The sequence below is a fragment of the Euprymna scolopes genome, chromosome 24 (genome assembly GCF_053919585.1).
Source record: "Euprymna scolopes isolate OS-2025 chromosome 24, ASM5391958v1, whole genome shotgun sequence".
NCBI lineage: Eukaryota > Metazoa > Mollusca > Cephalopoda > Sepiida > Sepiolidae > Euprymna > Euprymna scolopes.
Window position 1 is genome coordinate 53,103,610 of NC_136505.1, and position 15,000 is coordinate 53,118,609.

The following is a 15,000-nucleotide window of genomic DNA, read 5'->3' on the forward strand; positions in this document are numbered from 1 at the left end:
GTTACAAATAAACATTTGTCTTTTATATATAGAGATAATGACAGGTTTTTTTGGGGGCCCCCCTCGAAGATAACTGATCAGTTGACCAACTTCTAGCGGTCCGTTTGATGTGAAATTTCGATATTTGTCATCCGGGTGATGGGGCTTCGATATGATACCAAATTTGTCAAGTTTTGTTCCGTCTTTCAAAAGTTTTAGCGTTACAAACAAACATACATACATACACACAGACGTTTGGCTTTTATATATATAGAAGATGTTGCTAGAGCAAATGGGAGATACCTCACGCTTTCTTGAATCATTGACACTTGAAAGTAATTCTTCTACTCAGACATTTATTAAGTAAAATGAGAGAAAATTAAATTATCTTTATTCTATTATGGTTCGTGAGAATGTGTATGTCAAATTTCGGAGAGGCTTTAGTGACATAAACATAGATAGAAAAGCATAGGTTAAATTATATTAGAAATCCAGACTGATTTAATTAAATTGAAGCGGGAGTGGTGGGAATAAAAACCAAAGAAACATTTTTAAGTTATGAAGAAGAGAAACTAACTTTTCAAAAAGATTCAACAGATAAGTGTCATGTGAAATTATGACTATATGTATGTTTAACCGTTGGAGACACAAGATAATTGTGATGTGTTAAATGTAAACGTGTGCTATCAGTGAAACATGGTTACAATCCCCACTCAAATGCAACCCAGTCATCATCATCATATCGTATCAATCCGCAGATTTTATTGTTAGCATTGGTGTTCCCGATATTTCTATAGTTAGAATCCTTACTAGAAGGACATAGCGGATTACCTGAGGGGTCACGTGAAGGTTGCTAACATCGTAAGTAAAAGTGATTTTTTGTGGAAAGAACTTGATTCTAACTTAGGGCAGAAAGGGCTGTCAAATTGTTTTGTTAACCACTAGATCACCGTAACAACCTAAGTGACCCATTGAATTGTTAATACAGTCATAATTCTTTTTTCAATCCAAAGATATTTTTTAATGAAAAAAAGGTCTATATCTGTTTAGCGAGACTCACGAATTCCCTAGAGTTTTACGCCTAGATACAATGTTGGAAATTGTAAATAATTCGGACGCACCTTTCTTTTGCCACCGAATATACTCTTCTTCTTTCATTGCCGGAATAATCATGAAATTATTTTCATAGTAATTTTCAAAATATAGCCTCACAGTTCAAAGTATTTAGGAACTATCGTATGCTAAATACGAAGACGATCTGAGAACGAATCAACTACTGAGATGAAATCAACCAATGTCCATGCATGTCAATTGAACACCGATAAAACAAAGAGTGTTGGAGATACATAGCTAAGGTTTAGTGGACAAATTAATAATCAAATTGAGTCATTTTTTATCAAAATCTACTTGCATTATTTAAGGAAATATGAGTTTATGGAAAGTTGAGTCATAACTACGTCATTCTGAAGTCATAGTTATGGCACTCACTTGGGACCCTTCACAAATTAAATAGATTAAATGTAAACCTACTTCGAAGATATCAGAAACATACAGCCATATTTAAAAGTTTGTGCCGAAATAAATTGTAATAACAATCAAATGTCTCGAATTAACATATTTAAATATTATGGAATTAAAATGTTACATTAAAGACAGTAGACCACGCATTGAAAGCGTATTACACACGCACACACACACACACACACACACATATATATATATATATATATATATATATATATATATATATATATATATAGTTCATATTATATTATATATTATTTACACGCTGATAAGTTGTGGTACGACGAAATCCATGTCCTAGATAACTGTTTTATAAGTAATATATTATGTATATTTATATGCACTATTTAATATATTATTTTTAACTTTTCTATTAGATAGCAAACATGCATTTACGATAGTAACGAAATCAATAATTTCTACAATCAGAATTTATTGTGATTTTATAAAAGACACACATGAACTTCTCTTGTCCCCCTTTCTTTTCACGTCTCTTAACCGACAATATAAAATCAAAATAAATTTTTATGTTATAATAATATGCCTCACAACCCTTCCCTTTCATTCTATTTCTCTGGGGATTTTTCTCTCTTCTTCTCTCATTTCCGCCTTTTTATCCATTACGATTTCTCGTTTTCTTTCTGGTATTTTTTTAATCAATGAATTCTGTCACTAATTCTGCCAAGCCAGATAATAAATAATATCCTATATTTGCTATACATAACTCTATAAAATCAAGTAAAACATCAAACTATTGAAAATAACATCTAGTAATCTACTATATTAATTAAATAAAATCGTTTTCCCTTCTAAATTCAGTTACTAGAAGACTATAAACAGAATTGTTACGTATAATCAGGATATGCATAACCTTTTACCAATAATTGATGTATGTTTCCGGAAATCATCAGTTCGTTTTATTTGATTTCAGAATTTCCGACATTAATACCGACCTACCTGACTCCCATAAAATCATCATATTTAGAATGAAGACGGCATAATTTTACTCACTCAAACCACTAACTTCACTCTTCCATCAATCACATGATTTCTTCACTGGATACATTTTTCAATTTAGACTGTCATTAATAATAGTTTCGCTTTCTTTATTACGTGATATTATCTTTCGCCTGATATAAGCTCTTTATGTAAATACGGACAGCCCCTTACAACTTATGATCTTATTTTACGGCGCTTTCATTGGCTTGCTAGAATCCTATTTCTGAATATTCGAATATAATTTCCGGATATTAAACAAACATGGCGTCTTTTATTGATCTATTGAGTAAAACGCCTTCATTTCCAAAAACATAAATTCTTCATTTACAGCGGTTTTGTTTTTACAAAAATATTAGTCGTAACAAATACATCCATTCCTCACATAAAAGAAATCAATCATCTATAAACAAAACGAACGTTCACTCAACTTCTTTATCTTCTCAACATTACTACATTCACAGAATGTTGCATTATTATCCATAATACACCGATAGTTTCAAATTATTTACAATATAGTTAGTTTATGGATTTTCTAAAAATTGTATAAAGTGTCTCTTTTTGGTAATTTTTCCGTGATTACAAAATATTTTCTTTTTTGCATAATTGCTTCAGTCTAAAACAATTTAACTTAATCAATTTTTTGCATAAAACAGACGGCATGCGGTATTACATCAGAGCGCAAACAAGTAAATAAATTCCATGCACATCGACGAGAGAGAAGAAATGTATTTGAAGAGTTTAATTTTAGAAGAATAGATATTACCTTAATCCTTCTGGAAAAAAAGCCTTTAAAAAGGGATTCCATTTTTCTTCTTTGCAATATAAAAATAAGGTTTGAAGTATTTATTCGATTAGCCGGAAGTAGAACTAATAACTGTTATATAATATACAAAAAGTTAGATTTTTTGTGGAGTGATTATTAAAAGAAGTAACTTTGAATAATTGCCTCATCCTCAAAGTTTATATATTATATATTATTACTCTCCATTCCGGAAACTGACATGTTTATATTTATTTTTGTCTTCGTAAATTCCACACATAAAAGATAGTGTGGAATATCAAACTCTAGCGCAAGCAAGCGGCACATTACACCAAATTGGTCAGCGATGGAAGTACAATAAAAGTATGTGTTTCAAAGCAATAACTGTTCCCGAAACGCTTGTAAAAATAATGTTCAGAAAACGAATCCTGCTTAACTATATTACAATAATTAAATAAAATGTATATTGTTATGCCCCACCCAGACTCGGAAATAAAACTCATAATTTCTATTTCATGTACGAATTGTATAAGGTATTTATGCTGCGTACTTTGTAAAAAGTTAAAATAAAAATTCTTCCATAACTGCTTTTGTTTTAAAAAGATTTCCCATTCCAGTTTTTGCCCAGAACAGATGCCATGAAATATTGAACCAGCGCATAAACAATCGCATTATGTCCACTTCGTTAAGCGAGAACAAAATCATTGAAGGATTTAATTTTAAAACAATATCAGGTCTAAAAATAATTTTATTAAATTTAGAGGCGGAGAAACGTTTAGCATTGAATGAAAGTTACCTTTGTTCGTGCTCGTATTTTTATAGACCTAAGAGGAGATAACTCTTGCCTGCTTCCTGTTAGTCCAAGGGGTATATCTGTCACCTACGGAAACGAATTAAATTTTACTAGTTTCTAAGACTCAAATATGACTTATAGTATTTACTCTCCATTCCGGAAACTGACATATATATATACAGAAAAAGTTACTGATGCATATTGTTGTGTTTGCACAAATAATTAACAAGAACACGGAAAGTAAAGGTGTACAATAATATATTATGAAGAAAAGTTATATACATATTTACATGTCTTCAGATATACTTCAGTTTGAGATATTCCGGCGGGTGACGCGTTGCATGTCTTACTGGAGGCAGCATAGGCGTCTTGCCTATTTGGCGGTTGTTGCCGAACTCCCCCGGTATTGGTGATTGATATCTTTATATATCTCACTCACTCGCCTATGTTAATTAGTGGGCGTCTCCACAACATATATATTTAAAAAATAAGTATTCTCCGCCCAACATCCATTGATTTTTTTTCTTTTCTAACACTTAGATTTCGTACGAAACAATCGGCGATTTGCATGCAAATTTAGGCCAGCTTCTAAACAATTATTTCACGTAATCAATCTGAAACTTTTGATTTACCATTTACTTTAATACAGGTAAATAAATCCCTTATACAAATGTTCTTCGAATTTTTATCTACAAATATTACTTATTTCGTTTGAATGCCAAATGCCGTTAGCTTAGTAATATTTCCTAAAAATGTATTTATTTGTATATCATACGTGATATTAACTTCATTTTCAGGGAGCGTTTTGGGGTTTCTGTTACTTTTTCATCCAATCGGTATCTTTTGCTTATTAGCTAGTTAGATGGCAGTACAGAATAGTTAACATATCAAGATATGTTTCTAAATGTAATTATTTCAAAAGCATATGTAAACTACAGAAACGCCTCATATTTTCGTACTGTTGCAGCTTATCGATTGTGTTAGTTGTTACATTTAATGTTTGTGTTATGTTTTCGCAGGGAATCATCAGGCCAAACGCACTGACTTATTGTCTGCAATTGTCTTTATACTTAAGTAGATTCCAGGAGGTGACTGTGGTTCAGTCGTTAACGACATCGACTGGTTAGCTGGATGTCGCAAGTTCTAATTCAGTTCGTTCAACAAAAATACTTTCGCTTAAGATGTTGGCAAACTTCATATGGCTCCTCCTGCAAATACCCGATGTGTTTCTAGAAAGAATTCTGTCTAGGAAAATATCGGGGAAACCCATGCTAACTGTAAAATCTTTGGAGTTATACAATACGATAATCATGAGTGCATTCTACACTAGGTAATTAATAATTAAGATTCCTTATTATAACTCCTTTCCCTCAGGCTCTAATTTTCATCTTATACTTACCAAACCTCAAGCAAAGTAACAACTGCTTTTTGTTTTACATCCCATTTGTTTAAGGTACGTGTGAAAAACGTTATATAATATAAGAGAAAATAGACCATCGCTATATACTAGGTAAAACCAAATATGTCAACGCAAACATACATAAACAGCGAATTAAAGCGGCGCCAACGTCAAAATCATATGCTTACGCTCAATAGCAATTTACCATTTTGCCTTTACGAAGAAAATCTATGAGATATTATTTTTAACGGAATATCCATGTTTTTAATGTATTTTTTCTAGAATTTTTTTCCCAATAAATTGAAGATTGTAAACAACAAGCAAAAGTCGATTAAAAATGAGTATTTTTTTTCTTTTGAAAAAAACTAACAAAAATCGCTTAACTTTCGGAATATATTTTTATGATAAACAGAATTTGGTACAAACGATTTGTTTTTGTTGATGTTTTTGTTTAAAATTTTCCGACTATGAAAAATGTTCCCACTTTTTTCAACTGAGTATAAGTAGAGGTAAGTGAAATTACCTCTCACCCCAAACCAGTTCACTTAAATGAAATATCAGCTTATACGAATGTCGTTCCAAAAGTAAAGCCACCTCTATTTTGAATGCAAAAAAATTGAAGAGTTACAACCGGCGGAAGTTATACTTTTAAAACAAGTGGCCTTTTCTGCTCCAAAATTTAATTTCTGCATTGTCACCATTTATTCAATTTGATTTTGCCACGAATTCAATGACGCATCTCTGCTTCTAACGCACGTCCATAACAGCTTACTTTAGAGTCTCGCATAGCTAATATCTGCAACAAATAAATGAGACCTTCACATCGTGAATGCATAAGTGAAGTCATCATAAGAATAAAATTTTAAATCCACTTTGATTTATTCGGGAGAAATTTAAGTTATTTGTAACTAGAAGGACCCGTATCCCGGCGTGGGAAATTTTAAAAAGAAAGAGTCATTACTTTTTGAATGCCTCTTGTACAATACGAAAATGCTCAATACAAAACATATGTGGATACAATAAGTCACATGATTAGGTCATGGCCGAAGTATAGTCGAAAAAATAAATGCAAACACTGAGTATAATAGTACAAAAAAGACGAATATAATGGTTACTGGCCATTAGCAAATCAAATCGTATGGTATCAGTTACGGTTCATAGAATTTGGAAAGGAAAAGAATCTCCACCTGTAGCATACCTAAAATTTCTATTAAAAGTGTGTATATATTCTCGACAAGACTCACCTGAGAAAGCCTGAAAGTTAAATTGGTCGTAACGTCGTGAATATATCCACCTTGAACTATATATATATATATATATATATATATATATATATATATATATGTTAATATGATAGCGTGTATGTTGTTTTCTGTGTCCCACTTACATTCGGTTCCTTTAATTGTTGTGTATTTCCATTTACTGTCATAAATAATTTTACCAACAATTCTTCATAAGTTCTGATTTCGGTTTCGATTATAGCTCATTGCGCTTAAGTCACCTATATAAATAATTTTATCAAGAATTCCTCATAAGTTTTGGTTTCGGTTTCGATTATGACTGAAGGAACTCAAGATTATATATATATATATATATATATATATATATGAATGGAAATGTATAAAAAGGAATACGAAAAGCATAAAAGCTTATAACTTTTCTTTAATCGTTTTCAGTTGGTGACGTGCAGGAATACAATATAATAGTATGAAAAAAAATTAGAAACTTTTTTTACAAGTACATAATTTTCTAGCGATCCTTCAGTCTCCATGTGTATATATATATATATATATATATATATATATATATATATATATATATATATATATATATATATATATATATAAACATATTTTATTCATAAGTTTTTATTTCGGTTTCGATCAAAGCTAATGCACCCAAGTCATATGGATATTTTTTTTAAATCGCAATTTCATAATATATAAAAATCGATAGAACATTTACTCTATAATAATATATAAGAAATCTGCAAGAATTAAAATATCATATTTAAGCGTACTTAACGATTGTGCTTTGCCGGGCATTCATGCTAGCTTAGATAAATACTTTTGCAGTTTTAACAAAAAAAGCTACAATAATATCCGAGCGTCTTCATTTACACTGAACAACTACAGAATGCTGACATCCATGTATTACATATGAATGAGTCCCCTGTGGAATTTACACAAGTCCTGCTAGTTTGTGTTACTCGGATTAGTGTTCTCATTTTGAGTGTTATTCGCAATCTGCACGGAATTTTGAATGGAACAATTTATTTAAACCACACGGTTAGCATGCTCGTGTTCGTTTTAGAATAATTACCCATATAGTAAAGATTATCACGTCTTAATTCAACAATAATCGAAAAAATGTACAACTTTTACGCTTTTCATATGAAAAGTACATGTGAAATTTTAACCAAGGCTATCTAGCGTTACCTAGGGCAAAGTGTATGATATTTATATAAAAATTTATATTTTCTATCTTTCTCTCTTTTTCTTCTCGCGGTTTACCCCTACTTCTCTCAAACGCCCAACTTTCTCCCCTGCCCAGTCCATTCCTTTTTAGTTTGACATGCACACATAAAACCTCCTTTATATTATCGATTGCTCTGGGAATTAGTCGGTATTTTCCTTTTAATTTAGTGCATAACATAACACTAAAAAACGCTTTTATCCTGATGAAACGTGGTACAGTTTACCTCTAAAACATTCATGAATTTTTGTTCATTTTAAATATTATTTCTAATCACGGACGATTAAGAACTGCTGTACTAGAAGATAAGACCTTAAATATTCACTATATCAAATCCCAGCTCGCTCGTACATAGACCACTGTTGGTAGATTTTAAGCAGACAGAAAAAAGTTTATTTTTCGAATATTGGATTCAAGTGTTTCTGTTGGTCGACTCTACCGACATGCGGTGTTCCTTACAATTCCTGATGTTTCTGTTTGCTCATTATCAAAGGAAAAGCAGTAATACGCAAAAGCTATGATTACGATTCGCAGAGTCGTGGTGTGTCTTGAAGGGGTGGGTAAGTATCCTCCCCTGCAGTTAATCGGATGTAGTTCTGTCTTGTTGGGCACGAGGAACATTAAAAAAAAAAAAAAAAAAAACGGTTACGGGGCCGATAAGCAGCGATAAAACACTGACGCTTCTCTTCGTTCATGATGGCATGAAGTTTTTATTTACTATTCTCGTGTTCTTATCAATATTTATAGACAAAGGAGGATCAGTCCGTTTGCATCAGTTGCACAGAGATAACGCGAGCAAATAGGAAAATACAAACAAACTGTGTCAGTAGCAAACTCTTTAAATTCTAACGTAAACTGCCATTTTCATATATACTTATATTATGGGATAATTATATATATATATATATATATATATGTATATATGTATATATATATATATATATATATATATACTAGCATGGGTGCCCGGCGTTGCCCGGGTGTTTGGAGGTGTGTGTTGAGCAAAAACAAAACGTAGTAGTCGGAAGGCAGGCTCGAACCCCTACCGCAAAGAAGGAAAAGAACGGGAAAACACCTGACTTTTTTGCTGTTACGACCACAGAATTGACGTAGGTTTACATTAAGGCTAGACAATCAAAAAGAGGGGATGACTTTTGAAAATATCGGTGAAAAAAGCGACACCTCCCTCTAAAAAAGTGCCCAGTTAAGGGTGAAGAAATTAATGTTTTTAGCCAATTTTTCGGTATTTGTCGTCTGAAGGGACCAGCCTCGAAACGATACTGATCTTGTGAAAATCCGTCGCCTCTGTCGAAAGTTTTAGGCAGACATGCAAATATACATACATAGATTTATATATTTGTAGCTCAAATTTTCGACCCGAACCGATTAAAAAGCTTTCCCTATCTCTGAATACACTTTATGTAAAATTTCAAATGTTTAGACCAGAAATTGTCTAAGTAATTTGGTAGATTTTAAAAAGTTGACCCCTTTTATTATCCCTTAACATTAATTGTTTTGGACTCAAATCAAGTTAATAAGTTAGATCCATATCCAAGGAACCTATATCTAAAATTTCAAGTATTTAGACCCAAAATTGGTGAAGGAGTTTGGTCGAGTTCTCAAAGGTCAAACGTTGAACTTTGACCCCTTAACAGCCACATTTCTTGCCGAAAATGGATTACAAAGGTTTTTGCAAATCTCACTACCCTGTATATCAAATTTCGAGTCTGTAGACAGAAAATTAACAGAATTATTGCGAAGGAAATGTACACAGACAGACACACACAGACACATTCACTTTTATAGATATATAGATAGATTAGCATTTCAGCCCGGCGTTGCCCAGGTGTTTGGAGGTGTATGCCGAGAAAAAACAAAAAAAAAAGGGTTAATTTGTATAACTTTGACCCCTATTATGACCGCTTAACATTTATTGTTTTGGTCTCAAATCGAGTTATTTAGTTAGATCCATGATCAAGGAACCTATATCTAAGATTTCAAGTGTTTAGACCCCAAATCGTCGGAAGAGTTTGGTAGAGTTCTACAAGGTCAAATCGTTGAACTTTGACTCCTTAACAGACAAATTTCTGTCCGAAAACCGATCGCGTAGATTTTCCCAAGTATCAGTACCCTGTATATCAAATTTCGAGTCTGTAGACTGAAAATTGAGAGAGTTCTTGTGTAGGGAAATGTACACAGACAGACAGACACCCACACACACACACAGAGACACGTTCACTTATATATATATATATATATATATATATATATAAATATATATATATATATATATATATATATATATATATATATATATATATATATGTATAAGGAATGAAAAAATATACCAGCGGTGGTTGACGTTATGTTTAAAGAAAAAATAGAAAAATCCGAATGAAATTATTAAAAAAAAATCAACGTTTCGTCCTTGTTTCAGAGGACATCTTCAGGATAATTGAAATAAAAATGTGATAAAAGAAAAAGTCATAGATCGTGCGAAAAAAGACAGTTTTTTAAAATCCAACCCATGTCGGGAAAGGACGAATATGTGTGCGTATGGGAAGGTTGTTTGATGTCTATATATACACTTTTAAAATTCATTCAAATAAATATGTACATTTATTTTTTTTTTATTTTATTTTTTTTTTTCTTCTGCGAAACTATTCATTTTCCTGAAACATTCAAAGATAGCCAGGATCCACCCTGAAAAAAAAAATAAATAAAATAAAAAAAATAAATAAATAAATGTACATATTTATTTTTATGAATTTTAAAAGTGTATATATAGACATCAAAAAACCTTCCCATACGCACACATATTCGTCCTTTCCCGACATGGGTTGGATTTTAAAAAAACTGTCTTTTTTCGCACGATCTATGACTTTTTCTTTTATCACATTTTTATTTCAATTATCCTGAAGATGTCCTCTGAAACAAGGACGAAACGTTGATTTTTTTAATAATTTCATTCGGTTTTTTCTATTTTTTCTTTAAACATATATATATATATATATATATATATATATATATGCCAGGTTAAAGGTATTCAGGAAGTAAAACCCATGTTTTAACACGAGGTTATTAAGAGTGCTCAATAAAAAAGTGCCAAATATATTATTTTTATTCATATATACAAGTATTACGTACTCGCTACATTAAACATGCTAATGTTTTGGAGCAATTATATTACAAAACCAACTGCTCCTAATCAGGCGAGAGACTTAAGTTTACCATTGCTATTCAGAGAATCTTGCCCTCAAAGATTTGAGAACAAGATACTCTTAATAGGAAGTATAAACTTTATTTCGCTCGCTTTTTGAGAAACAGATTGTTTTGTAATTTGTTCCGAAATATAAGCATGTTTAATGTAGCGATTTTACTCTCACCAACATATTTTTCGTATTGTTTTCCTCGATATACGTAGTTAATATACCTTAGTGATCCGTAACTCATCTCAAACTTCAAATATCTGGCAGAGTGTTATCTTTGCTTTACAAGGACACACAAATAACTATATCGGGTGTTTACAGAAGTAGAATATAACGTTTATCCAATAGTCCGCTAGGTTTTACTAAGCAGATATCTGTTCTCAAACCTAGTAAATTGTTTAAATGAAGACGATTTAACGAAAAATAATGGAGAAGACTAGGATAAAATATTCAAACTTTGACAGAAACGGTGCCCGGCTTTAAGAATAGTCCGTAGTTATTTAGAACGAAACAATTCAAATTTTGCACCGACGTCGTATTTTTGCTTTATATTTTCTATTAAGATGAAACAGCTCATGCATTCTGAGTTCGGAATTTCTCCTAATTTCTTTATTTAATTTTTATTTCGTAATTTCACTAAAGAATTTCTCTTGAATATCCGTCATTTAGCTGATATGTCACAGTTTATATGCGATATAAGAAACTATCAATCAGTTACTGTGTGGCCAAACATTTTTTTATTCTATTATAATTAAAGTTAAGGCGAAAAAATATGTACATGTGTGCGTAATAGCAGGCGTTAAATGTCTTAATCAGTAAACACCTGACGAATATTTAAGCTTTATCAATAACTTCCATGTTTCATTAAAAAGATTATTGATTTACGCATAAAAAACATCGAAGAAGGAGACGGTGACTAATTGGTTAACGACACGAACGTACAACCTTCGTGTGCCAAGCTTTATTCCCGTTCGTTGTCCAAAACTTTTTTCATTTAATGATGTTGAAAATATTTACGTAATCACTTCTGTAAGTGCCTTATGTATAAAGGGGCTCTCTCAGTCTTTGACAGACTATAGTTACCCACGAAGGGGCGCCTGCGCGTGAAAGTCTTATTGGCAGGAGGTGCGCAATCTCCAACCACACCTCTCCTGAGTCGACATTGTCAAATACCACTGGCAAGTGAAGTGTACAAGACGACTGGAAACAAATGCTGAGATGAGCGGAGAGCATATACAACGCCTAGAATTACCAAATGATCACTCATCTGGTACTAACAAGGCTAAATATTGCTTACTTTCGGTGATCTGGCGAGAACCGGTGTGTCAACATGATTTTGCCATATAGGGCTATTGCAAAAGAATATTCTTTTCATTTTTGCCTCTCGAGTATATATCTGCTCATATATATCTATATATCTATAAAGGTGAACGTGTCTATGTGTCTGTGTCTGCGTACATTTCTCTACGCAAGAACTCTGTCAATTTTGAGCCTACAGACTCAAAATTGATATACAGGGTACTGAGATTTGGGAAAATCGATGTGATCGGTTTTCGGTAAGAAATTTGGCAGTTAAGGGATCAAAGATCAACGATTTGACGTTTGAGAACTCTACCAAAGTTCTCCGACAATTTGGGGTCTAAACACTTGAAATTTTAGATTATTACGGGATTATTCAGTTATTAAATTTTAATTATTACGGGATTATTCAGTTATTAAATGTAATTCAACCAAATTTCTATAAATCTAAAAATAATATTATTAAAATCATATTAATAAAATTATAAGATACTAGACTAACCGTGACCCGTTGGGTCAGTATGTTATATTAGCTATGGAATTCATGTATGAGTGTGACACTTGTGACGTAAAGAATATAGTTTGGGTTTTTTTACATAACAGAAACATTTCTATGAAAGTATATTGTAATGAAAAAAGAATATAGATATATTTCTATGAGTCGTTCTGTTTATTATAAATGATTATTTTTGAAAACCATTTTTACAGTTACTGAATTATAAGTGGTGAGCCATACTTATATGTAAATGTTCACTGAACAGATTCAATAATACTTATTATAGTTAAATTCAAATTTCGATATATCTGCTTTATTTTTTTTTTTACATCGTTCATTTCTGTATTACGTTTAAGTTATTTTATACCACACTCTTCCCATGTTAAATAATAATTTCGAAATAATAACGTTAATATTTCAGTGCGCAGGTCAAAATCTGCAAAATAAGCGATTTGTGTTTATTTGTTTACGTTGTTATGGGTGAAAGTTCATGCGTGCATGCGCAACCGGATGTCGTAAACCAGAAAGTGGGTTACATACATCGTTACAAGGTAATTTGAGTTTTATAATTATATAGATAAATAGGCGCCAACACATCAATTCCTTTAATATATGAGGATGTGTTCTGAGAAATGCTAGGACAACAGAATATTCTTTTTATTCTTTTGACTATCGAGTGTGTATCCGTTGATATCTTATATGCTTTTGTATAGAGTGATGATGTGGTTCTTGCTTGATTAACTGTGTTTAACTATGTCGAATATATATACTCGAGAGTCAAAACAATAATACGAATATTTTGTTATAATAGCCCTTGTTATGAGTAAGCCAGGAATTATATTCTTTTTTTTCTTTTTTGACAGTTGAAAAGGTTTCAAATTTCCTTTTAAATTTCTAAGGGAAAAAACTCTATTAAATATAAAGAAAAGTCTTCAATTGCTAACTAGTTTACGAATTATCAGAAATGGATTAATATAAGATTTAATTCGATAATTAAATATTTTTTTACATAATAAAAAAAACGTTCGTTGATGTTATAGTATTTTCAATAAATAAGTGATTAATAATAAATAATTACGCGTAAGTTTCTTAGAGACGAGAAACACACACACACATATATATAGACAAACGAGATTTAATATCATTAGTTTATTAATATGGATGAGTGATATTTGTTCTACCGTGAAAACCATGTTTTATTCTTCTGAATCTGATAAAATACAATAGTATTTAACATATATCTTTATTACTCGATCCATGCATGGATACACTCTGATACATGGAGTGTGTAATTGCATACTGAACACAACCTTCAACTTTCCTCAGTACAAGCGTTTGGTATGACTAAGTTAGGACAATAACATTATTTTCATTGTTTTGACTCTCGAGTGTGTATCCGTTGATATCTTACAAGCTTTTATATAGGGTGATGTGGTTCTTGTTAGATTAACTGTATCTAACTGTGTGACATATATACTCGAAAGTTAAAACAATGATACCAATATTCTGTTTTATAGCCCTATCTATGAGTAAGCCAGAACGGATTTTCTTTTTGACAGTTGAAAGGGTTTCAAATTTCCTTTAAATTTTCTATGGGTAAGAAATTTATTAAACACGAAGAAAAGTCTGTAAATGCTAACTAGTTTACGAATGATTAGAAATGCTTTAATGTTGGATTTAATTCAATAATTAAATATTTATTTTATATAATAGACTCTCGAGCGTGTGTCCCTTGATATCTAATATGCTTTTATATAGAGTTATGGGTATTATTATACAAACACCGTGACAGCGTTAGGGTTAGGGTTAGGGTTAGGGTTAGGGTTTAGGGTTAGGGTTAGGGTTAGGGTTTAGGGTTAGGGTTAGGGTTTAGGGTTAGGGTAAGGGTTAGGGTTTAGGGTTTAGGGTTAGGGTTAGGGTTTAGGGTTAGGGTTAGGGTTAGGGTTTAGGGTTAGGGTAAGGGTTAGGGTTAGGGTTAGGGTTAGGGTTTAGGGTTAGGGTTAGGGTTAGGGTTAATTCGCTGTCACGGTGTTTGTATAAATTTACCGAGTTATGTGGTTCTCGGTT